Raw genomic sequence first — 24784 nt, forward strand, 5'->3', positions numbered from 1 at the left:
CGCAGCGGAGGGAGGAGGATCTGTTTCCCTTTGACTCCGCGATGCTGGCAGAGTGCGTTTTCAGCACTGTTCTTCCAAAGACCAGCGCTCCCAAATGTCAGCCCCACCCGCAGCGGGTGGGGGCAACTGTGTGGGGATTTTAAATGATGGTTTTGTTTTCACCCATAAGCTATTTTTCCTATTCTAAGGGATGTACTATTGACCCAGTCATGGAACACAGACACAATGCAGAAAATTGTCACTCAACCCATCCCTCCACAGAGGGGCCCAGCCGTTATGCAAAAAGGCACAAAAGCTTTGATTGGGGCCAAAAATTCCAAGTCAGTGCTGAGTGGGCTGGGAAGTTAGAAGTGGGATGCCTGGGAGAGATGATGAGTTTTCTGCCCCACCACCCTTCTTTTTTTTTTTTTTAAGGAGAGAGACAGAATTTTCCAGATACGGCCTGCCTAACAGTTCTCAGCAGAAATACTGCAAGGAAGATAAGTCCCAACAATCACCACTGTTTATGCAGAATCTCTGGCAAACGGCTTCCAACTCAGCGAGTTTTCAAATATGCATCACCCCACTGCAATATTCTTTCCCCACACTATTTCCAGCTAGTGGATTTTGTTTAGAATCATTTTCATGATTTGCACTCATTTTGTAAGCAATGTGAGGACCAACTCCAAAAGAAAAGCTAATCAGGGCTCTACCCAGAGACCCTGCAATCGAAATCAGATGTGCTAAAGGAGAAATTAATGGAAACACAGAGAGGGTAGGGCTCGTTGTTGATTTCACAGTGGAGAGGAGGAGCTGACAGGAGGGAATCTTCCGCTGAGCAGAGGGTCTGGGGGAATTCCAGCTGTGCAATCCCCCTTTGTACTTATCATGCATGAGGCAACATCTGTATAAAGCATGAACATTCCTGGGCCCCAAACATTATGGTAAAGAAAGGGTGTTTGGGGAAGGGGGCGAAATAGCAAAATGGTTTGTGCTGCCTACAAATCGCGGTGAATAACTACTCATACAGGGGGAGAGGAGACACTGACATCCAGCTTTGTGTCTTTCAAGCAGTTCTGTCCATCGTGGTAGGTTTAAGGAGAACTAGCTAAGTCACGTGGTGGTTCAAAATAAAACTTCACAAGCAAAACAAGGATGTCAGAAAAAGCCCCCCGGAAGGTCACCTTTACTTCTGACTCAGTTCGTGAGGTACCATGTAGGTGAAAGTGTGACTCAGAATGTAAATTAATGAGGGTCTCGTGAGTTATGAAATCACAAAAGAAATAAGATCTCACACCACCGTTGAGGTGTGTGCCAACAGCATGAGTAGAAAGAGCCAAACTGTTTTTAAACTCACAGATGGTACCTCACTAGTCCACTTACTCTAAGTGTTAGAAGGGAGCTTTTCAATCCCCCAAAATGGAAGAAACTCATTCAGCCTGCCATAAATTATGGAATTGTAGCTAATCAGTGGTGTCAAGTTAAAACATCCTTTTATTAAAGATAAAAATGCCTTCAAAAGGCGGCGAAGCCTAAACCATCCTCTGAGAAAACACAGCTCTGATAGAAGTGATCTTTTCCCTTATTTTTCAGCAATCTCTCTCTCTCCATTTCAGGACAGGTTAAAACGGCACACTTCGCAATGAAGAAGTCTTATGAGGTTCACGCACACTTCTCGGGCCTTCCGCCTGGCTTTTTCATGTATTTCTACGTGGACCCTTTTGATGTGTAAAGACACACATATGTGTATGGACACTTTGTGGCTCACATACAGACACTAACTGTATCCATTCATCCAAATCAGATTGGAGAGAATTAGCTCATTTAGCAGTTTCTGTCCAAAGGAACAAGGTCCATCATAAAAGTGGCCTAATAATTTATTTAAAAAGAATCTCCCAAAACAGGCACATGGTGTCACCAGCTAAAGGTCATATGCTTTATTCCATATATCTGCCTCCTGCCTTTAAAAATATAAATGGAAAGTTGTTCAATTTAAAAATTCAATTTATAAATTGCTCTGCTGTGTTCTGTAACCGCCATTAATAAATGATAATTGACTTTACCATTCTGCAGCCACCTTTGTTTCACTCAGGATACGCAGTCAATTATCTAGCAATAATGACGGCCGCCTGCTATGTTACTGCTTAATTTCACAGGCCTGGGGATGTTTCCAGATAAAGGGAGAACGCAGGCAAAAATGGCAAGTTTCTCCCTGTATTTAACATAGTTCAATTTCCAACTTGCCATCAGAGAGGGTGGGAGGTGGTCAGAGAAAGGAGCTGCTGCTGCGTGCATTTTCTGGCAGGTGGGCGCAATCTGCCCGAACTACATTCACAGAAAGCAGCAAAGAGCATCCTTAGTGATTGTGCAGCATCCCTTATCCAGTGCTTGTAAACCGGCCTCCCCGACCTCTGACAACAAGGGAAATCAGACGTTGGCACTGCAGAGGGAGGACTTATGTGACTCTGTTTTATGTAGAATTCCAATCCCACCCCCAGAAGCTGCTTTTTCATTTCACTGCTGCCCTTTTCTCATCACCCTGACCTGCCTCTGCGTTCCCCAGCCGATCGACTTTTATCTTCACGTTCGGAGGGCAGAGCCAGCCTCCTCCACTTCTGCTCTAAAGGAGGATTTCTCCTGAAGGCTCTTATGAAATGTGGCTGCTTCCTCACTGAGAGGGGGCTTTGCAGCACGTATTTAAATGCTCCTGCTTGAATCCGAAGCAAGAGGTCACGCACACCTGAGAGGTTCCAGAGGTTATTGATTCGTGGTTTTTCCTCCAAGTTTGAGTTATCATCAGCCATTTCAAAGGTGCTATGGACGGAGCTAGGTCTCCCCAAGGTTCATCTGTTGAAGCCACAATCCCCAATGGGGTGGTACTTGGCAATGAAACCTTTGGAAGATGATTGGGTTTAGAGGAGGTCAGGAGGGTGGGGCCCTCACAATGGGATTACTGCCCTTATAAGAACAGACTCTAGAGAACTTGCTCTCTCCCCCCAACCATGTGAGCACATAGTGGGAAGGAAGCCATTTGCAAGCCAGGAAGAGAGCTCTCACCAGAACCCAACCACACTGGCACCCTGATCTCGAACTTGCAGCCTCCAGAACTGTGTGTGTGTCCATTGTTTAAGCCACCCAGTCTACGGTCATTTGTTAGAGCAGCCTGAGCAGACTAAGACAGAGGGTTAAACAAAACAAAACAAAACAACTCGAAACAAAAATGTAGTTAGGAATAACAGACATCTGTGTATTCTGCCCAAGTCTGAATGCCCACTCCATCCTTTACTCACTGTTACCTGGGCAGTTATTTTCACTTCTCTGGACCTCAGTTGCCTCATCTGTTAGACACAAATGGGTTCCCTCACTGCTATTCCCCCACCACAGAGGATTGTAATAAGACATCATAAATCACGGAAACAAGACTCATAAACATCTAACACAGTCTTGAGCACTGAGTGAATCCTCGATAAACACAATCGAGATTCCCAGTGAGCTTGGAAATAAGCCTGTCCTGAGAAAGAATACAATAAGAAGCAGCACCTTGAGAAAAAATAAAAAACAAATAAAATCCCTAGTGACCATCAGGGTACCAACCACCTGGAAATGGCAACGACGTTGCCCTTCTTCTGCAATTCATCTCTCCTCCCAAAGTCAGCATTGGCTCTCCACCACACCATGTCCTGAGACAAATGGCAAAGCCCAAACCCGCTGATGAAGTTGATGATTCAGCTCCTTGACGTCCAAGTATGAGCTCATCCCCCTTCCTCACCCCACGCCCCCAAACCCCACTATCCACCAGTGACTCTGTTTTCATTTTAGTATCAACATCTGGTGCCTCTAATTCTATCAACACCCAAACATATGTAAGGAACAACAAGACCCAGCAACATAAACCATTATTTTTAAGAGACAAACCAGGTCCTAAATACCAATTGATAGCTAAAAGGGCACTTACTGAGGTTTATTAAGTACATAGAACATAAATCTGTTTGGCATGTAATTAATTCAAAATTATAGGAACACTAAATGTGTAATTAAATCTACACGGAATGTTTAGGCCTTTAGCTGGCATTTACAAAGGAAGCTATGGGAAATGTATTAGTTGGCGATTTATTGCTCAAAATACTGACAAACCATGAGTATGCTGACTGAAACCTAGCTTGCTGTCACTCTGCTGTTATGGGCCAATTAAAGGTTTGACATCTTGCAAACCAGTGGCCAAACAAGAGTATATTGCTCAGAATGGGGTTCAACAGTTACGGCAAAGTTTTCCCTGTGCATTCAGTATCAACAAGTGTTTTTATTCCCCTGGATGATAAGCACACTATACAGCATTCTGTCAACGTAATTAAATACTTAATTGACACAGTGAAATGGGATGCAGGGAAGATCTGGTTGAGATCAAAGCAATGTTATATTTGAAATTCTCACTCACTGAAAAACATCTCTGAATTTAGCCAGAATAAAGTACTTTCTCTGGCCTGCTTTAAATCAAAAGTATAATAGAAGAAATGTACAAAAGGAAGGACTCCAAAGTCATTCCAGAACCTTCTCTAATCACCTCTATGCTCTGCAGCAGGTTGGGACTAGAGAGGACTGTCTAGTGTCCAGAGCTGGCCTGGCCCTCAGTTGATGATGTGTTTCCCAGGTCCCATCGGTCAGCATGGGTACAGGTGCTCGGATGTGCCCTTCAGGTAACAGCCCCAGTGATGCCATCCCTGAAAGCACCTGGAAGGCTTTGAGAGTGGAGCAACCAGGTGGAGCACCACGCCGGTCAAACCTGGGGAGGACCGTGTCCCAGTGCCTCCAGGGAGCCCAGTCTCCAGTTCTTCACTTGACAATCTGGTCAGAAATGTTACCTTCAGCTGCTGTGTTCCCCATGGCTGGAGGTTCTAAGCACTAAGCTTTGATGAAGAATCCTGCTTACCTTTAATTAGGAGGGATTGGGATTTCTATTCATTCCACCTGTGTTAGTTAGAATTGCATTTGGCTGCAAGTAATTAATGTAAAACTCAACCATTATATTTTCAAAAACAGATATCTACTTTTTCCTCACACAAATAAGAAAGCTGGAGAAATGTGGTCCGGGGCTTGTGCAGAGACTCCACAACATTATGCCTCACTTTCTCTATCATTTGTTCTGTCATTTCAGCATGTTTGTTCATCACCTCATGGCCACAAAATGGCTGCTGTGAACCCACCTGTCATATCTGTACTTCAGTAGGGATGAAGGAGGTAACAACTTATCAACTAGCATAAAAGATCATTGTGACAACGCCAATATTAGGAAAGCAAAAGAACTCCCTGGAACTCCATAGCAGCCTTATATCCACATTTCCCAATGGCCACTGTGTCATGTTGCCACCTCTGGCTGGAAGGTGACACTCAAGACAGGTGTTGTAAACAGAGATTGAGCCAGTCAATTAACACTGACTGCCACATTAGCCCTTTTTCATTCAGTTAGTCCCAGTGACCAGACATTCAGTCTCTGACATAGAATGGGAACTCAGTATACGTCAGATAAGTCTCTGAGACCCTCCAGAAACTACTTTGTTATTTTATTTATTCAACCAGACACTATGTCATACCCACGCAATACAGAGGTCAACAGGCCAAGTACTTGCTGCATTAGACTAGAAAATTTTGCTTTTTGGATAAAGAGGACAGGACCCCAGATTTGAAAGACCTAACACTCTAGAGTAATGCTGTCCAGTAGAACTTTCTATGAGGATGGAGAGGTTCTCTGCCCACAACATCCAATACAGTAGCCACCAGCTATGTGTGACTAGTAAGCCCTTGAAAACGGCTCATATGATTGGGTAACTGAACTTATTATTTTATTTAATTTTTTAAAATCTTTATTGAATTTGTTACAATATTGCTTCTGTTCTATGTTTTGGTTTTTTGGCTGTGAGGCATGTGGGATCTTAGCTCCCCAACCAGGGATCAAAGCCATACCCCCTGCATTAGAAGGTGAAGTCTTAACCACTGGACCGCCAGGGAAGTCCCTATTTTATTTCATTTTAATTAACTTAAATTTACATGTAAATAGCCACATGTGGCTACCATGTTGGACACCTCAAGTCTGGACATCATGCACACACACATTAAAAACTCATAGGCTCTCATTTTAATAGAGGAATGTCCAAATGTCATGGGAGCCTAGAGGTAGAAGCCAATTTCTGGGGAGAGCAAGGGGAAAAATAAAAGAGGATGGGTTATTTAATCAGGGTTTTGTAAGATGGACAGTAGTCTGCCTCTTGATAAAGAAAGGCCAAGGATCAACACTGCAAGCAGAGAGAAAATTGTGTGCAAATAAGAAGAAAGGAAAATGAGGGTCAAGAGAGATCCTGAGCCAGACCACCTAGTTAAGTCACTCCCCAATTCCTGACTTACAGAAACTGAGATAATCAATGTTTGTTATTTTAAGTCACTGTATCCTAGGGTGATTTGTTACAAAGCAATAAGTAACGAATATAGGATAAAACACCATTTTGTGTGTGTGCTGCTAAATTCATCCTGTGAGTAATGCCGGGGACGCAGAAGATACAGAGGTGCTGCTGCGGTTCAGAAGAAAGAGACAAATGTCTGTGAAACATGCACATATGCGGAGCTGACCACTCCACCACATCCAATGTCAGCCTCTCAGGAAAGGCCCAGAGGTTCTAGACAGTCAGTGCTTCCAAGCTCTCCCAGCACTGACTAGCCCAAGGAAGGCCATTTAATTTCAAAAGCAACATTTCAAACAACATTAAGTTCACTTTCCTAATTGTGATCCCTGTAAACAATCACCTTTTCTGCCATATAAGACAAGAAGAATTTTACAGGCAAAACCCATATTTTTAACTTCCATATGCAAAGCTAAGAGGCTTTATGCAAATACAGCAAAAAAACAAATACCTCCTAACGTCATCATCATTAGGCTTATTTCAGAATCAGATCTAATATTAATTCCCAGGCGTTAACACCCTCTGGAATGAAAAGACTTGATTACTCTATAGGAATTCTAGTGAAGAGTACCTGCCACTCCCCCACCCACCCCCAGCCCTGACTTCATGAAGCATTTTAAATACTTTCTTCCCCCCACCTTCCTTCCGTCCTTCCTTCCTTCCTTCCTTCCTTCCTTCCTCCCTCTCTCTCTCCCTCCCTTCGTTTTTTTCTTCCTTTCTTGCCTTCTCACTCTTTTAAAGTAACATTATATATAGTTAGGAAACAGGAGCTAAAAAACATTTTGGCTTTGGAACTGAAAGATCCTAACCCTTGGGAGGCCTGGTGAAGGGGCCAGAGAGCATTATGGGAAAAGCAGAATGAGGTCATGGATCCCAAAGGAGGTTAAAGCTTGTCTCCGGGACTTGGGGCCAGTATCAGATCTGACATGGGCAGGGGACTAGGGGCAGGGTCTCTAGAGTAAGTATACCCACGTGGGTCATAAACAGTGGAGGCTGGAGGCACGGAGGAGTTTCAAAAACAGTGAGGAGGCAGAACACCTAAAGTAGCTGTTTGAACTCAGTGATATTGTTGTTTTTTAAATTATCCTAATATTGAAGCCAAAAATGGTTTAGGCAGATACAGCCAGCAAGTGTCAGCAGTACCATCTTGGTATCCACAGGGTGGAAGAATTTTCTCCTGCATCTTTTTTCTGTTCTTTCATTAAGTTTCATAAATCCAGGGGCTATCAGAACTGAAGGGTCCCAGTAGGGGTGAGGAGTAACTATCCCTTTCACAATTGAGGAAACTGAGGCTGGAGAGGGAAGGTAACGCACCCCAAACTGCACGCCCAGTGACCCAGCCGGGCCCGAAGCCCAGGGCTCCTGATTTTAGTTCAGTCTTCTTCCAGCAATTCAGAAGAGCGAATCCAGTGTTCCCATCTCACAAGAGCGGCAGCTCAACTACGGGTTGTTATTTACACAACCACACTGTGAATTGCTAATTTCTTCTGATGAGGGAATCTTAAGAAGGGATGCTTCTTGGTTCCAACTGATATGGCCCTTTTAGGAAATCCACTTTCTTCTACCCCAAACCACTTCAGTTCCAGGAACAAGACAGACAGGTACAAGTTTCATTCAAATGAAGTCCTGTCAACATTCCCCGTGGGGCAAAATGATATCGGGAAATTAGCAATGAGGTGATTCTACCAGCTGCAGGATTTGACAGGCTACAGAATCTTCGAGAAGGGATGTGGAAGGACTCTTCCAGGCTGCAGGACTGTAAAAGGATCCCCTAGTCCCAGGCCCCGGCCTGCACCCTGCTCTCCTGAACAGCCTTCTCTGTGTCTCATTGCAGGGGGAGGTTTTCTTTTTCTGCTCTGTTTTCTTCAACTGAAAAATTAATGTGCACATACTACAAAAAATGAAAACATAACAATAACACATACAAAGAAATTAAGTATCCATCAGACTCCGGGATCCAGGCCCTGTCTTCAGATGCAAGTGCTGTTCACCATATTTCATTCCTTGCCTGTGTGTATATCTCTCTTTTCTTTCCACCAAGGGGAACATTCCAAACTCATTATATCGCCTTCGGTATTTTTCACTCAACAAAAGAGCTTTGAGATCTTTCCATGTCACCGTATAGAGATCCACTTTATTCTTTTTTTCACAAGTTCATAATATCCCATTGTTTAAACAGACAATCATTTATTTACCATTCTCTTATTAATGAACATCCTGGTTGTTTCCAGTCTTTTGTTTCTCAAATCTATGCTGGACCAACAGTCTCACATACAGGTCTGGAGGATAAACCCTTAGTAGTGGACGTGCTAGCTTGTACATGATGGACATTTTAAAATCAGACACAGGGTCTTAAGGCAGCCTCTATGCCATACCAATAGAAGCCTTCCATCTGTCTCCCCTGCAGCCTGGCTTCTTTTTCCAGCTTCCTCCAGTCCCCCTGACTCTCCTTCCGGCCCCCCCATACCACTCATGTACTGACTGTCTCCTCCCCTGGGTCAAAAGCTCCACAGAGAACCAAATCCCCATCCCCTGCAGAGTCCCACCAGATGAACCTTCCTCCCTCTGCAGGGAGAAGCAGTTCATTAAAGGTCTGCTAAAAGAATCCACGGGTCCCTTAACGGATGATGCAGTGAATAGCAAGCACTTAATAAGGGGCTCATAGTTTTTTCAATAGGTTTTACTCTCAACCCTTTTAACAAGAAGATACAAGGTCTCTCCCTTCTTGAGTGTGGAGGGAGATGCCTTCCTTTAGGTCGTGCCTGTGTTCTTCAGGGTGACTCTGTGGGTACAAAGGAGCACAGAGCAGACCTGGACCCACACAGGCCAGGGACCATGGGGCGTGTCTGTGTGTGCATGCGCATACCTGAGCACAAAGCAGGTTGTTCCAACAGCAACAAAAAACAACAGAAGCAGGCTACCCATGACCTTCGGAAGAACCCTACATCCCCCAGCAAAGGCTGTCAGCAGGACTGCCTGGCGCTCTTTTGTTCCGAGCTGATTGGAGCTGTCACGGACACAGTGCATCTCCCAGTGGCAGCTCGCTGTACGCCAGGCAAGCTCTGCAGATGCCCTGCCTGGGAATTCAGTCTGGCAAGAAACCAGGGCCTGACTCCTCCAACAACGGGAGGGTTTGCAGGTGATAAGGAATCACAGCAGCTGAAAACCACAACATCTTATGCTGATGGCTAATAACGTGCTAGGCTCATCTGATTGCCCCCCGGTGGTGCCAGTACTACCATGATACGCATTTACAGAGGAAGCTGAGGCACGGAGGCTGAGTAACCTGTTTAGTCGCAAAGTCAGTATGTGGCAGAGGTGGAACAGGAATCTCGGCCCATAACTATTTCCCATCAGGCTGGGGGTTTGGGGCAGGGGAGTCTGTCTATAGTGCAGGCACTGTTGTGAGCAATCCACACATAACTCGGATGGTCCTCCCAGCAGCCGGGGAAGCAGAGACCATGTACAGCTCCATTTGCCAATAAGGACACAGGAGGTCACCTCAAAGAGTCTGTGGATGATCCTGCTGTTAGTAACTGGGGGGCCTGGGAACCCAGACCCCTTCAGCTCCAAAGCCCGTGCTCGGAACCATTGCTCCACACCACCTCTGACCCCACCAGCACCACTTGCAACAGCTTCCCTCCTGTTTTACATTTAAACTCCAAGTGGCATCTTACACCTGATCTTGGGACCTTGGCAAACAGTTCCCGTGAGTCAACAGTCATCGTTATCACTCCATGAGTGCTTACTGCCAAATATTATGCTATGTGCTTGATCTTTTGAAAATCTTTGAATCCTCCCAACAATTTTCCAAAGTCAGTAGCACCGTCTTCATTTTACAGGGGAGACAAGGCACAGAGAGGTTCAGTAAGCGGCTCAGAGTCACACAGCTTGTAAGGGCAGGGCCAGGATTCAAGGCCAGGCAGTCTGGTTCTGGAGTAGGGTTTCCAGACTTAGCAACTTACAAAACCACAAAAACGACAAGTAACTGTTTAAGCATAAGAATGTCATAGGCAGTCTCCCTGCTCCACAGCCTGCATGTCCTACACAGAGTGTGTTTCCCCAGACATGTGGCCAGCACAATGTCTGACAGACTCACCTTCGTGTGGATCCTGAGCGGGGGAGACGCCCACAGCCTGACCCATCCTCTCACACCACACCATGGCCGTGAGCCTCTCTCTCCAGCACCCCCATTTCCCATCTGTGGGTACAAGGTATAAACACGCATCACTGGCCCCACATAGAGCCCCCTCTCAGCCCCCACATAGCTTGCAATGCTAAAGGGAGGGGTCTTTCTTCACCTCTGGACCATGGGGCTTATCCACGCGCCCGCTGGTTTGTTTCTACTCCCCCGGAACTGAGGTTTAGAATAAAGTGGTAACCATTCTGTCTTGCGGTTGTACGAAGTGGATGAGGCTGACACTCTCCTTGAGCTTAGATGGGTGAAGGGTATTGAAGGACCCTCCTGCCCCTCTGCGGCATCAACCCTGGGCTTCAGTCCGGAGTGTGGGTGCGGGATTAGATGAGGCTCCTCTGAAAAGAATAGAGTAGAAAGAGCCCATGTGGGTGCGCATCCAGGGAGAGGCATCCAGGGTGGAGCGTGGAAAAACCCTCAAGGCAATCAAAAGCCCAAGTTAAAAGTAAAAGGCAGCTCGGAGATGAGACAGACTCCAGATATTTACAGAGCCTGCTGTAACGTGTGCGTGGATCCAGATGTGAACTTCAAGATTGCCATTTGGGGTGCTTCTTGGGGCTAAGAACCATGAAAACACAGGTCCCCCCTGCGGTTTTACAGCCATGTTTAGCAATGAGCGATTCTGCACGGAACGGAGCCATTCTGCAGCAAACGCCTGGGCCTCGCAGCCGCTGCCTCCCTCCTCCCCAAAGCAGGCCGGTCCAGGCACAGGCATCCATTTTGCCCCCAAAGCTTTCTGTTTCCAGAGAAGGGATTCTCAGCAGAACATCATCCTGGCCGCAGGTAATCGCGGGCCTCTTTCTCTTTAAATAGCTTCTTTGTAACCACAAACATGTATGTTTTTCATAAAGCTCTGAAAATTGTACTAGGCCCTGGGGAGGTACCAAGTGGAAACGCGGGTGCTGGGAGATTAGAACTCCGCTACTCCAGAGGTACAATGTGCTGTTTGTAACAATTATAATAATACACCTGTACCACCATTGTCAGTGTGGACCAGCCACACGGGGGCTCATTAGTATTGTATTAGGGCTGCATGGGGAAACAGATAATGGCCCATAATGAAAAATGCCAAATTTTCTATATAATAAAAATGAACTTGATTAATGAAAATCACTTTCAGGGAAAGAGTTACAGCGTTGTTAGAAATAAAAAATGATGTATTAATCCGACATTCTTACAGATGGTCCCAACCTCCTGACAACTGCTATTCATTTGAGATGCTATTAGCATGCATAATTATGCTAATTAAGTTGTAATTAAGCACCAATTCTTCAGAGGGCTTTTTTTGTCTATCATTTAATACAACTCAGTTGCAAAGAATGCTTAAAGCTTTGTACAGTGTTTCATTCAAAAGGGGTTCCCAAATTTCTTAGCAAAGATTTAGCAGCTGAGCCATGGATAGGAGCTATAATCCTTGTTTTGGTTAAAGAAAAGTCAGTAAATACCAGCAGGGTCTGCCAGTTGTTGATAAAATAATGAACGCTTTCTGCTAAAATAAGCACAGTTCAAACCAGGGCAATTACAATGAGAACAAAATGTATAATTATCAGTAGTGATAGAACCATTGTCCTATTACATGGTCGGTTTTATTCTTTTTATTTGAAAAAAGGGGACTTAAGGAGTACATTCAATAAGAAATAATTAGAGAAAATGGCATTCAATATTTTATTAAAAGTAAAATAAATCAGAAAGCTGAAGCTATTTCCTGGGGGAGGGGGTGTAGATAGAGAAGGAAGCAATGATTTTGTTTCCAGTTCCAAAGCCTACTGAGATAAACATTTTTAAAAGAACATCATAAAATGATACAGGGCTCATAAAATGGTTTCTTCAACATGACAGTCTGTGGAGGCGAAAGCAGATTTCCTAACGGAGAAGTTAGTTAACTGGCAATGTCAAGGATACATGCTTACCCGCCAGCCTGACTGAATTCTACCACTTTTGTTCCCAAATATTTATTGTGTATGAGCCTGTTGGATGCAGATTTCAGTTTTGTTTTGTTTTCTCTGTAGTTCGGCTGTAATGAAGCCAGCCAGAAACAACCAGGTGGAGAAAGGGTTTGAGGACAGTGGTTTAAGGAAAGGCCAGCAGGGGTCCACGTTCCCAGGACACCACCAGCACCCTGCTCACCTTCCTTAAAAAGCCTAGAAATGTCTCCCACGAGCTGCCTCGTTATCTCTATTCCACCCTGAGCTGAAGGGGAAGAAGCAATAAACAGACCTTGAAGAGCCCCGATTCTCCCTAAATTTAACTGACCAAGCAAACCAAGAGCCGGCACCGTTGCAACCCCATCTCCCAGCTGCCACATAAAAAACGACCCGCTGAAGTCAAAGAAATAGCTCCAGAAGGGAGCTTGTGAAATACAGTTATGCCAAATCTTGGCAACCCATCTTCCTCCCTCTTCTAACTGTGGCATTTAAAAAAATAAATATATATTACTCTTTCTTTGAAATGGGCTTTTGCTTACTTTTCTGTTCCAGTCTCAATTTGGGCATTTATTTTAAGTCTCTGGAAAACTTACTCCCTGAGTCGAGTCATATGCTCTGCAGGAATGACTCATTTCGTTTCATCTTCACTTTCTCTGCCTGCAGTCCGGAGCAGGAGGAAAGGACCTTACAGAAAAACACTGCACCGGAACAGCAGCTCCTGGGCTGCCTCAGCCACAGTGTAACATTTAGCAAACAGTCTAGCAAAGTGTCCTCATCTGTAAAATGCAACCCCACGAGCTGCCCTGACGGCTCACGGGTGAGAACAGTTAAGGCAATAAACATAAAGGCTACGTGAGCAGAATAGAACATGAGGCCGGTGTGTGGGATGTCCATTCAGCAAAATGCCTCATGCTACTGGGCCTCCTCGGTTGGTGACTGTCCAGATGTGTCCATGCCACGGGCACAAGTACACTTTTCATTAGTTCATTCGTTCAGCAAATGTTTATTTTACTATGTAAGCTACAATATACTCTGCAGAGTTCTAGGTATCGGGGATACAGCCGTGAATCAGCTGACACATTTAAATAAGGTGCCAGATATAAGTGCTATGAAGAAAATAAAACTGAGCCATCTGGTAGAGTGACTGGAATCAGGGAGTTGCTTTTGATAGAAGGGTCAGGAAAGTCCTCTCTGAGATGCTGACACTGAAGCAAAATCGAGAATAAGACGTTGTTAGTGACAAGAGCATGCTCCGTGAAGAGCATCCCAGGCAGAGAGAGCTGACTGTGCAAAGGCCGCAAAGCAGGAAGGAACTTGGCTGCTTTGACGGATGGGGACACGAAACAAGTTGGAAGTCAGAGAAGTAGATCAGACCATACAAAGCCTTGTAGATGGGACAGGGAGCTGGATTTCTCTCTAAGAACAATGAGAAGACACTGGGTTGTTTCCAACCAGGAAGTGATGTATTCATGTCAGCCTCTGCAGGGGACTGGGTTGCAACTGAGTGAGAGGTGAATACAGGGACCTCCCTGGTGATGCGGTGATTAAGAATCCGGGTTCGAGCCCTGGTCCGGGAAGATCCCACATGCGCAGAGCAACTAAGCCCGTGCGCCACAACTACCGAACCTGTGCTCTAGAGCCCGCGAGCCACAACTGCTGAGCCTTCGTGCCACAAATACTGAAGCCCGTGCACCTAGAGCCCGTGCTCCACAACAAGGGAAGCCACTGCAATGAGAAGCCCGTGCACCGCAATGAAGAGCAGCCGCCGCTTGCCGCAATTAGAGAAAGCCTGCAAATAGCAACAAAGACCCAAAGCAGCCAAAAATAAATAAATAAATTTATTTTTTTTATAAAAAGAGGTGAATACAGCTAGGAAACACTTGCAGTAATACAGGCAGGAGACATTTGGCGGCTTGGACAAAGAAGGCGGCAGTGGCAATGGGGAGAACTGGTTGGATGGAAGAGATGTTTTGGATGTAGAACTAACAGAAGCAACCAAATATATACAACACAGGTGGACTCAGCCACACACTGTAAAATATCCCCAAGAATATTTGCTTCCTCTTTTACAATTTGTACTATTTTCATGTCATATATTAAAACTGAAGGCAAAAAAAAATGAGCAATGATACAATTTCAGGCACAATATCTAAGGTTTGGAGGAAAATATTAGGTGATGAGACCATCAGATCCCCCAGCAACAGCCTGAGAGGAAGGCATGAAGGCATTCCCGACCTACCTAAGGTACTTGTAACTCAGCTATGAAATATCAAGGCCTGGCAGCTGGTGGGAGGTATTCCGTGGGAGGTCTGTGAACTGATGGGAAGTAAAGGGCTACAAAAAAGGAAAATGGAAACTTGCTTGCTTGCTGGAAAGAACCACAGACATAGAGGAAGGAAAAAGTAACCAGTTGCCCTTCATGAGTAGGAAAAATGATGACCAGGAAAGGAATGAGTTAAAATTTCTCCACCCATATTGTGGGAAAGGGGCACCTTTTCACCTTTAAGTAGCAAACAGACAGGGCTAACTCAGTGCCAAGTGCCATTACACCTTTGAGCACTCATTGACAACATCACCTTGCAAGGGAGGTGACATGAGTCTCAATGATGGTAAGTTGGCTTGACCCAAGTCACACAGCCAATAGATCAGAAAACTGGAGTCAAACCCCGACTTCTGGCATCAGGCCACAGTTCTTTCCACAGCTCAGATAATTCCAGCGACTTGGATTCTCCAGAGCTCCCTCCCAAATATTCATGGCAAAGTAGATTTCTTTCTGGAACTGCAGTTCTTGGTCAACAAGAGCCTCTCTCCTGAAGGCAATCATAGCTCCCTGGAAGAAAGGGCTCATCTCTGCCTTTTCTAGAAGCATTTTAAAGCATTTTAAATATATCTCTTTGCCAATGAATGTTGAGGTCAGAAGGGTGGAATGGGGTAATGATGAAGGGAACAATTTAAAGAATAAACAGCAAAATTGTTTCAATATGTGGGGGGAAAAGCAAAGTAAAAAGCAAATGACAAATGGAGAAATATTTGCAACCTCTATCACAATAAAGTTAACATCTCGAGTATATTAAAAGTTTCTATAAATAGAGAAAGAAAACCAAACAATCCTGTAGAAAAAAGGACAAAATATACAGGAGCTCACAGAAAAAGAAACACAATGACTCTTAAGTGTATGAAAAAAGTGCTGACTCTTGCTAATAAAAGAAACGTGAGAAGTAAAAGTACAGTTAAATAGAATTTCACACCTATTACATTCACAGCTAAATAGAGTTTCACACCTATGAACTTTGACTACATATGTATATACACACACTTATGTATATATACACATACATATGTACATACATTCACTGAAGCTTTATTTGTAATAGCAAAAAATTAGAAACAACCCAGATGTCCATCTGTATGTGGTTATAAAAAGGAATAAAATATATATAGCTATGGAATGATAATCAGAAAATACTGTTAATTTTTTAAATGCAAGGAGCAGAAAAGCATGTAGAGTATGTTACCTTTTAGTTAAGGAAGGAATATGTGTGTAAGTGAGTTTGCTTATTATTAAAGGTGCCATGTAGGGACAGGGAAAGAACAGCACAGAGGGTCAGGGCAAAAGCTGGACTTCTCTGAACATATCTTGTTTTTCAGACACGCCTCTGGAACTATGTAAATGTTTTACCAAATTGTATTAAAAATTTAAATCAGAATAAGAAAACCTACTTCAAAATTGAAAACTAAGTGAAAAAAGAACCTAACTGTAAAAAACACCATCAAGAGACATCATCAAGTGATTTTAAAATACAATAATTTGACCATGAGTCTTGAATGGATATATCCTAAGGTCAAAAAGAACTGCAAAGAAATACTTCTTTTGAGCATTTATACTGTCACTACCTACTCAGACTGTATTTGTTCTTTAAAATAAGTTTTTCCTAAAGCTGTCTGCAGAAGAGGCCTGTGCAAAATGACCGAGCCAATACAAAGAGCACCCCCGTGTTCAGACTGCAGTCTCAAAATATCTTCTCTCACTGATAGGAAGCATTTGCTCCTTGGAGAAATGGCTGATTGCAGATAGCACAAGAAATGTATGAGATGAGCCCAGAGACGAGCAGGAAAGTGTGAGTCACCAAGACTTCTGGGTTCACATCAAAAGGACTCAGAAGCCAGCTTAAAGTAAATTCCACTGGCCAAAGATGGAGCAATTTGAACTTAAAAAGAATAATATCTGTCATTGATTGAAACACATCAATCATGTTAAAAATGCATGTGTTTATAGGATATTCTTTTTTAAAATTTCTCATTGCTATGGTTTGGATGTCTGTATCACCCCCAAATTCATATATTGAAATTCTAATGCCCAAGGTGACAGTATTAGAAGGTGGGATCTTTGGGAGGTGCTTAAGTCATGAGGACCAGAGCCCTCATGAATGGGATTAGTGTTCTCATAAAAGAGACTCCACAGAGCTCCCTAGTCCCTTCCACCACGTGAGGACACAACAAGAAGTCTGAGACCCAAAAGACGGCCTTCCACTGACCACACTGGCACCCTGATCTCAGACTTCCAGCCTCTAGAACTGTGAGAAATAAATTTATGTTGTTTGTAAATCTCCCAGTCTGTCATATTTTGTTATAGCAGACCAAAAGGACTAAGACAGTCACCTCTGGAAGATGTTAGGAAATTTACTCATTACTGAAAACTGGAAAATAAAGAGAAGAAAAATCAAATATTCCCCCCCCTTTCCTTTATGAATTCTACCTTGGGGAAAATTTTAAAGAAGAAGAAGAAGAGAGAGGAATAAAAGTTCTTCTTTTCTAAAGAATTCCAGGTAAAAAAACGAAGAAGAAAAGATAGAATATCACTACTTTGCAACCTTTAATTAAACGATGGATCCTGGCAATAATTATCAATGACCAATTAAGCTACTGGGTGATAAGCTGGTGGGAAATTTTATAAAAGGATGGAGTTGACCATACCTGAACACACTGATACATTTTAACATCACAAAAAGAGATACAAGCAGATGTTATATACCTCCTGATAGAAGTACTCAACGCTGCCTATGAGATTGAGATATAAAGGGAAATCAGAAAGAATCATCAAGCCATTGGAGACTGGCTCATGAAATGTTATCTATATCCCAGATAACCCAGATATTATAAACTTTTAGTCCCCTGATAGCTTTCATGACCCTATATAGCAGAAAAAGATGATCAAGCAGATTTTTATCTTAGAAGTGCAAGGATGGTTCAATAGTAGAAAACAATCATTTCAACTGATTCAAGTAAAAAATTTTATAAAATTGAATACTCATTCATGACAAAATCTTAGAGAGCTAAAAATAGAAGGAAAAGTTTTTAACCTGATACAAGTTGATTTCTAAAAACCTACTATAAAATTCATACTTAACTGTAAAATATTAGAAACATTGTTTTTAAAATCAGGAAAAAGGCAAATGTGTCCTATATAATCACTTTTGTCCCATTGTTCTGGAGGTCTTAGTTCATGACATAGGCCAAGAAATGGAAATAAGAGTTAAAGATTAGAAATTAAAAGAAAATATTGCTTTTATATACAAATTACATATCATCCTAAGAATTACATATGAAAACAAAACTACTAGAACTAAAAGGATAATTTAGCAAGATAGATGGATAAAAATAAAAATAAATAAATAACATTGTTACAAACCAGCACTAACCAATTAGAAAATATTATAGAAAAAACTCAAGGTAATTAAGGAATGAAACTATCAAAATGCACATGACTTGTGGGGGAAATATAATAAAAATCATTGAAAGATATAAAATTTATAAATGGGGAAATACACTACATTTATAAGGGAAAAAAATAGCACCATTTAAATTTAAGTCTCTCCAAATTAATCTATAAATTCAATACAGTTACAATTAAAATATGGGAACATATGTATATGTATAACTGATTCACTTTGTTGTAAAGCAGAAACTAACACACCATTGTAAAACAGTTATACTCCAATAAAGACGTTAAAAAAACAAAAACTAGGGCTTCCCTGGTGGCGCAGTGGTTGAGAATCCGCCTGCCGATGCAGGGGTCACGGGTTTGTGCCCCGGTCCGGGAAGATCCCACATGCCGCGGAGCGGCTGGGCCCGTGAGCCATGGCCGCTGGGCCTGCGCGTCCGGAGCCTGTGCTCCGCAACGGGAGAGGCCACAACAGTGAGAGGCCCGCGTATTGAAAAAAAAAAAAAAAAAAAAAAAAAAAAAAAAAAAAACTAAACATACAAACTACCATATGAAAAAAAAAAAATCCTATAGAGTTGACAAACAGATCCTAAAATTCATATTGAAGAAGAAAGCCAAGAATTTCAAGACAATTGTAAAGAATAATGAGAGGAAACTGTTCCAATATACAGTGCTATGTAATAAACCACCTCAAATCTAAGTTGTTTAAAACAACAATTTATTTTCTCCACAGTTCTACAATTTGGGCAGATCTTGGTGGAAACCTCTCATCTCTGTACCAAAAAGTATCAGCAGGGGGCGCTAGAAATACTGCTTAGGGCTGGAGTCATCTGAAGGTTCATTCAGTCACCCATATGGCAGGTGACGCTGACTGGGGGCAGGGACCTAGGTTGGGCTGTTGTCTGCAACACCTATACTTGGCCCCTCCACATGGTGGCTCAGCTTCCTCACAGCATGGCAGCTGGGTTCCAAAATAAAATGTCCCAAGAGAGCCAGATAGAAGTTGTATCACATTTTATGATCTAGCCTTAGAAGTCACACAACATCACTACCACCACATCCTATTAGTTAGAAATAAGCACTAAAGCCTTTCCAGAATCAAGGGGTGGGGAATTAGACCTCTTGGTGGGAGAACAGTTAAAAGAATTTATAGACAAGTTTTAAAACCACCATGGGCATATCCCCACAAGATATGATATTTAAACTATAGCAATTAAGAATGACTCAGGGATAGATAGACAAAACATGGGATGGAATGGGATGGGATGGGACGGAGAACCAAGAAACAGTCACATATATATGGATATTTGATATAACAAGAGTTGACATTACCAATTGGTGAGGAAAGTCTGGATGATTTTTTTTCTTTTCCATTCTGGTTTACTACAGGATACTAATATAGTTCCCTTTGCTATACAATAGGACCTTGCTGTTTATCTATTTTATATATAGCAGTTTGTGTCTGCTAATCCCAAACTCCTAATTCATCTCTCTCCCACATCTTTTTCCCTTTGCTTTCTATGTTGGACTATTTATTAAAATATTCTGCTACAAATTATTTTTATATAGGAAGAAAAAATAAAGCCTTACTTTATACAACAGAAAAATAAACTCTAGGTGAAATAAATGTATAAAGCCTAAAAACAAAAATCAAATTTTTAACAGGAAGGAAATATAAAATAATATATTTATAACAGTGCTATGAAATTATTTCTTAAGTCATCAGAAAGCACCAATCATAAAGAAACAGATGAGAATTCTGACTAAAAGTAAAATTTCAGTTTCTATATAACTGAAGATAACATAAAAATATGAAAGACAGGTCCTAAGCTGGGATAATGCCTCTAACTCATGATTGGTTAGTGTCAGAATGTATAAAGAATGTTTAATACTCAATAAGGAAAAGACAAATAACTCAATAGAAAAATCAGCAAAAGCTACAAGCATTCAATTCATTAAAAAGGAATTATGAGTGATCAAAAAGTACATGAAAAGTTCCTCAACTTTTCCATTTATCAAGGAGATGTAGTTGAAACAACTATAAAATCCCATTTTCACCCAAAAGATTGGCACATTTTTTAAAATAATAATATCGAATGTTGGAGGGACCACGCATATGCTACTGGTGAGTATATATTTTGGCAATTTGACAGCATCTAGTGTTAAAATGTTAAATGTCAAAATGTAATGTTATAAACACCCGAACCTTGCCAACCAGTAACCCCACTTCTCTTAGGTACATATTTCAGAGAAATGCTCAAACACATACACAAGAAGAAATTAGTAAACATGTTAATGGTTTGTGAGAGGAAAATTAGTAAATATATAAATAAATAAGAAAAAAACGCCTAAGTGTTCATCAGGAAAGAAATCAATTATGTTATATTCAAACAATTCAACACCTAAGATGAAAGAACTTGTTTTATAAGTATGTTGAATTTTAAAAGCAAATTGCAGAAGGGTAAGCACTGCATAATGTACCACTAATGCATTTTAATACCAGGTATTATCTACTGATACATGCTCATGTAATAAATGTATAAAACTATGGAAGAGAAGGATATGCGCCAAGATAGTTTTCCCTGGGGAGCGGGGCAGGGAAATGAGGCTGGCGAGGGGTACAAAGGAGGCTTCAACAATATCTGTCACATTTTATGTAAACATGGTAATTATAAAACTAAAAATCTGAAGCAAAAAGTCAAAATATTAAACTTTATTTCTAATTAATGGACAGGAGTATGTGTTATATTACTTTTATAATTAACTCATTTATATTAAACATGTTAAGTGCCAATAAATTTAGTTGTTACACTCTTGTTGGCAAGTGTAAGAAACTCTAGTCAATCAGATTAGATAAAAATGGGGTAGTTTTTTTTTTTTTTTTTTTGCGGTATGCGGGCGTCTCACTGCTGTGGCCTCTCCCATTGCGGAGCACAGGCTCCGGACGCGCAGGCTCAGCGGCCACGGCTCATGGGCCCAGCCGCTCCGCGGCATGTGGGATCCTCCCGGACCCGGGCACGAACCCGTGTCCCCTGCATCGGCAGGCGGGCTCTCAACCACTGCGCCACCAGGGAAGCCCAAAAAATGGAGTAGTTTGATTCACAGAATCTCAGGACAGTTGGAAAGACCAAGCCCTGGGAAGAATAAATTTGCAGCCGATCTTAGAAACAAACCTGAACCAAGAAACAGGAATGCCACCAGGATTCTCTTACCCACTCAGGTGTCTGCATCTTTCTGCACACAATACTACCACGATGACCACAACTGCTACTACTGCTGCTGCCGCTACCAGCAACAATGAACATTTATATAGTGCTTACTGTGTGCATATCAATGATCCAAGCACTTTACATTTATTAACAGATTTAATCCTCAGCACAATACCATTTTTTGGATGAAGAAACTGAGGCACAGAAAGGTGAAATGACTTGCCCATGTCACACAGGTGGTAAAGAGTAAAATAAGGAATTAAACCTAGGCAGGCATACTTATGCCTGGTCACTAGAAACGGATTTTCACCACTTTGTAGAAATATGAGTATTGAGTATTTAATTGTTTTTTCACCTCACACCTTCCACTAGTGGAGAAAGACAGATGCTCTTTCTGATCCCACATTTAAAAATCCAAGGGAAGGGCTGTGACTAGCCCATCCTGGGTCAGTCGCTCCTCCTCGATCAGTCATTTGTGGCCTCTAGAGGACAGTGGGAGGAGCATAAGAATCATGGAACAAAATGGAAGTTTCTAGGAAACCATAAAGTTGAAGCAGGAAAAGAAATTACCAGAAAAAATAAAGACCAAGTTTCCAAAGGCAAAGGGGAAAAGCTTTTTCCAAAGGATGAGGGGCTGAGCAGACAAATAATAGATGCCCACCATATTTTAGCATGGTATTAAATACGGTGTTTTTTGTTTTTTTATACTTTTCTGTTTTATCTAAAATGTGTACAATGAGCGTGTATTGTTTCATAACTTGAAAAAGTTAAGTTCTCTCAGTGGCTCCCCATCCTCTGAATTCTTCTTCCCTTGTTCTCTTTTCTCCCCCTTGGAAACAGATTCAAGCACATTGTGTTGGTGGATGAATGGAGTCAATGTCTCCTACTCAGTCTCTGAATTCCTCCTGAAAAGTTGAAAATGCTCTTTGTAAATATTCCCATAGTGAAGAAATTGGGAAAGTTATTTAAAGGTCATGATTAAAAGTTGTTTTTAATGATTAATTAAATGTTTTATTTTCTTTATTTTGGAATCAGAACAGAAAGAAACTGTGTGTTGTAGACAAACAGACCTTGGTTCAAATCTTGGCTCTGACACTAATGGGGAAATAATTTTGAACATTTCTTAAACTTTCTTATCTCAAGTTCATCACTTTTGAAATGGGGTAAATAGTAAAAACCTCAAAGGATTGGGGGTGGGACAGTATCTGTAAGGGAGAACATCAACATGATAAACATTTGGTCCAGGTGGTAAGGTAATCATAGATTTGTATGAGAATTTGTCAGTTGCCCAGAAGAGCATCAGTAGTCTTCCAGAAAGTTGTCATGTAATTGGAGCTGTGTTTGTAGGTTATTTGTTTCTCTTTATTCTAGGGGAGGGGTTAGTCCCCCTGAGATGTGCGCTCAGGGAATATTGCCCCTGGAAAAGGAAACTTTCCATGGTATCTTCACCTAGCATTTTTGCTAGAAAATAAATATTTTTCATGGCATGTTTCTGCTAAAGAACATTCTCTTAGTTGTCTGAAACTGGGGCTCTAGGAAGAGGCTCCTTATTACCCTTCTCAGCTAGAATTCGCCCCAAGGGCATTAATAATGAGCTGTCTCTGTCTTGAACGCTAATTTCTTTCTGCCACATCAGAGAGGCAGTCCAAATAGAAAGATGCCTCTCAAGAGAGTATTCAGGAAGAGCATATTAGGTGCTGGGGCCCAGCATGAATTATTCGTGCATATGGTGGCCAAGGAGGAAAGACAGAAGAGCGTCCCTGGGAGGGAAACAGATCCCAAGTTAGAAGGATCCTTTAACAGTGAGCATGGCAAGAAGAGAACCTGAGTTGAATGTTTGATTCATCTGCAGGGCACATTCATCTTTCAGACTGAGGGAGCAACAATTCATTTCAATCACTATACAGAAGTTCACGATTGGACTCAATCCCAAAACTGAGTTTTGGGAGCAACCCCTCTGATGTGGTATGGACAGCCAGTGAAAGTGAAGGAAAATGAGATTTAGAAGGCGATGTGGTCGGGAAGGTGATGGGAGTCTGCGCTTGGAGACTGCAGGTAAGAATGGAGGGAAGTGAACCAACTCAGGAGACATCTAGGAGGCTGAATCTGTAGGGCTTGGTGGTCATTTGGATGTATGGAGAGAGAAAGAGGAATGTGTCAGCAATTAGTCCCCAGTCACAGGCTGGAGCAGTTGAAAAGGGGCATCTGGACATAGTGGCAAGTTCCAGGGAGAGAGGAGTCCCAGAGATAGCTCTAAACACCTAAAACAAGTATTCCTACCCCTGTGGCAATGAAATTTCCCACAGAAAATCAATATACTACTGACTCTTATTTATGTAATAGTCTCTTATGAATTTGGTCAGCTTAAGACATGCCCACAAATTCCAGATAAATTCATAAAATTGAAGTGGGGGTGATAGAATAGCTGGAATTACAGGAATCTCTCCCTTGTGCTGCCCCTTTTCTAGATTTGACAGAGTTGCCAGAGCATCTTCTTCTCCATCTCTCTATTTAATGTCAACAGGGAGCTGAGAGTTTAAGTCCCATAAAATTACCATACGGGGGGCGAAAACAAGATGCTAAGAGAATTCAAAGAAAGGAGAAGTGGTCCTCATGGGGAGGACAGAGGATCTGACCTGGGGGTCAAAATTACACTTTGGAGTTGAAGAGAAGTGGCACCTACTTGATTTTAGAAGAAGATGGTAGAGGGTATCAGAGGGTGAAAATCTGAAATAAAAATGAGAATGTCTAAGTGCACAGCATCTGGCATACAGTAGGCACTCATTACAAGAGTCTTTGATCTGGGTGTAAATCTTAGCCTCTTTCAAGTCACAAGTATCACTTTCATCCTTTGCTTACTTACGTACCTGAACTCCCATATCATACTCTTAGAGCTAACAAGGTCATATTTTCTTAGCACTGGCTTTTTGTCTCGTATTGGGATCCATTTTTCTTTCTAATCCAGTAGCTCTTCTTTGGAGAAGAAGGAATTAAGAGAACACTCTGCATTGGGAGGAAATTTTAAAGTAGCTCTTGAGCCAGGTAGATTTGCCCCAGAATGGGGGAAAGAAGAGCAACAAAAAAAGGAATTAAGGCTATCACGTCTGGCGGATGCTCAGTTCTCGCTGAAAGAAAATCCTCCTGGCAGTGTCCAGCACATAATAAACAAATACTCTGTAAATTATTGTTGAATGAGTAAGTGAATGAACAATATCCACTCATTTTAATAATAATAACAGCTAATATTTATAAAGGACTTACCCTATGGTAGTTACTGCACACAGTGCTTACATTCATCACTTCCT

Source organism: Kogia breviceps, chromosome 18, assembly GCF_026419965.1.
Source record: "Kogia breviceps isolate mKogBre1 chromosome 18, mKogBre1 haplotype 1, whole genome shotgun sequence".
NCBI classification, from domain to species: domain Eukaryota; kingdom Metazoa; phylum Chordata; class Mammalia; order Artiodactyla; family Physeteridae; genus Kogia; species Kogia breviceps.